Here is a 2,931-nt window from a genome sequence, read left to right on the forward strand (position 1 = left end):
TGAGGGTTAGCTAAATGGCAGATATGTCCAACATGTGTATATATAGAGGACTAGCTACAAAGCAGATGAGCCCAACATGTTCATACAGAGAAACCTGGCTACATGACTGAGGAGTCCAATATTACAGACGGCAGTTAATGGTGTGCTGAGGACCAGTGCCATGGATGAAAATTCCAGCACGTGGCCACTCTCCAACCTGCTGGCCAGAGACCCTGTGGGCTCAAGTTAGTGACCTCTGGACATTCCGAGTCATTGGCTGTTACAAACTCGCTGTGGGGCCAGCTCTGTGTAATTCTCTTTAGTCCTATTAATTCACTCTATGCTTCGAACCCCTGTAATTGCAGCCTCTGAGAAAATGGTTTCCTAGTATGTCTACCTCAATGTCTCCACTGTGTTAGCAGTGTGTAAGGTTCTGGGAACAAATCTCTCTGAGGAACAAACTCTGGCAACTGAGCTAGTATTTCCAAACTGTTCTTTATCAAATTATTCAGTTATGTTTGATATTAACTTAATACATGATCCCGTGATACCCATGGACAATTATTAAAACAAAAAACTGCTCCTAAAGCTGAGGCTGTAGAAAGTTCCCAAAGCAAGTTTGCTGGAGCCAGGCTGCCCAAGGAATTAACTCAAAGTAGATTGGTGCCTTACAGGTTTTTGTTTAAAGAACAATAGTGTCAGCCTTCCCGGATACCTTCCAGGTGCAGGCCATTCACCTAGGTGCCTCGCTTCCTCCTGCAAATCTGGCCCAGCCAGCCGACACAGCGGGACTCCTCCAAAACCTTTTCACCTTCCCCCATTCTAGATTAGGTGCTATAGGTATGTTAGTTAGCCTGGAGAAACTGATTTTCTGCCTGGGATTTGAACCGGAAAAGTAACAGATAGCAATTTGCTTAATTTTTTGGAAAATTAAGGATGTTAGATTATCAAGACAATTTGTGATGTATGTTCTAGAATTTGATTCCTGTAAATTATTGTGTCCTGTGTTGAACGGTTAATCAGAGTTCACTTCTGTACCCCGTATTAATAAACCCCACCTTCCTTTGTGTAAAGCTCCTCCCCAAAATAAAACGGAGGTGCAGACCCAAGCACATATGCGTTACAGCTGGCATGTGAGGCGTTACAACTGGCAAGACACGTGTTAAGGTTTTCAGGGTGGTGCTTTACTGTCTGCAGGGGCCACGATGCCAGTAGTCCATGATCTGCCCACAAGTGTTGCATCCACTCTGGTTTCAGGGTGTCTTCTTGTTTCTCTCTTTGATTCTTTGTGCGATTCTTTATCTGTCGCTGTCGCCAACTTTGTGAACAGAACCCCTTTGTTGACTCTGGCTCTCGACAGTCCAACATGTTCATATACAGAGAACTAACTATTTTGCAGACAAGTCAAATATGTTCATATACAGAGAGCTACCTACATGGCAGAAAAGTCCAACATTACCATGCACAGAGAACAAACTACAAGAACATGTTGGACTCATCTGCCATGTAGCTAGAACTCTGTATACGGAAATATTTCACTACTCTGCCATGTCCATATACAGAGAGCTAGTTACATGGCAGAGTAGTGCAAAATTCCCTTGTAAAGAGTTCAAGCTAAATGGCAGATGAGTCTAATGTGTCCATATACTGAGAGATAGGTAAATGGCAGATGAGTCCAACATGAATATATTTAGAGGGCAAGCTACAAAGCAGATGAGTCCAACATGTTCATACACAGAGAGCTGGTTCCATGGCTGATGATTCCAACATGTCCATGTTCATATACAGAAAGCTACCAACATGGCAGATCAGTCCAACATATCAATGCACAGAGAGCGACCGACATGGCATACGAGTCCAAAATGTCCATATAGAGAGAGCTAGCTACATGGCAGAGTAGTGCAACATTTCCATATACAGACTTTTGGCTACATGGCAAATGAGTCCAATGTGTCCATATATTGAGAGTTAGCTACATGGCAGATCAGTCCAACATATCCATGCACAGAGAGCTAGCTACATGGCAGACGAGTACAAAATGTCCATATACAGAGAGCTAGCTATATGGCAGAGTAGTGCAACATTTCCATATACAGACTTTTGGCCACATGGCAGATGAGTCCAATGTGTCCAAATGCTGAGAATTAGCTACATGGAAGATCAGTCCAACATATCCATGCACAGATAGCTAGGTACATGGCAGGCGAGTACAAAATGTCCATATTCTGAGAGCTAGCTACATCGTAGAGTAGTGCAACATTTCCATATAGCGTTCTAGCTACAAGGTAAATGAGTCCAACGTGTCAATATACTGAGAGCTAGTTACAAGGCAGAGTACTAGCTACATGGCAGATGAGTCCAACATGTCCATATACTGAGAGTTAGCTACGCGGCAGTTGAGTCCAACACCTGTATAGATAGAGGCCTAGCTACAAGACAGATGAGTCCAACATGTTCATACTGAAAGAGCTGGATACATGGCTGATGAGTCCAACAAGTCCATATAAAGAGAGATAGATACTTGGCAGAGAAGTCATATATGGGAAGCTACCTTCATATTAGCAGATCACTCCAACATATCCATGCAAAGAGAGCTAACTCCATGGGAGACGAGTCAAAAAGGTCCATATAAAGAGAGCTAGCTACATGGCAGAGAAGTGCAACTTTTAAAAATAAAGAATTCTAGCTACATGGCAGATGAGTCCATATATAAACAGTCCATATATAGACTGCTAGCTACATGGAAGAGTAGTCCAAGAGGTCCATTTACAGAGAACTAACTACATGGCAGATGATTCCAACATGTGTATATATATAGAGAGAGGACTAGCTACAAAAAAGATGAGTCCAACATGTGAATACAGAGAGAGCTGGCTACATGGCTGATGAGTTCAACATGTCCATTTACTTAGAGCTAGCTATATGGCTCTGGTAGCGTAGTGGTTACGAATC

The sequence above is a fragment of the Chrysochloris asiatica genome, unplaced genomic scaffold, assembly GCF_000296735.1.
Source record: "Chrysochloris asiatica unplaced genomic scaffold, ChrAsi1.0 scaffold00359, whole genome shotgun sequence".
Taxonomy (NCBI): Eukaryota; Metazoa; Chordata; class Mammalia; order Afrosoricida; family Chrysochloridae; genus Chrysochloris; species Chrysochloris asiatica.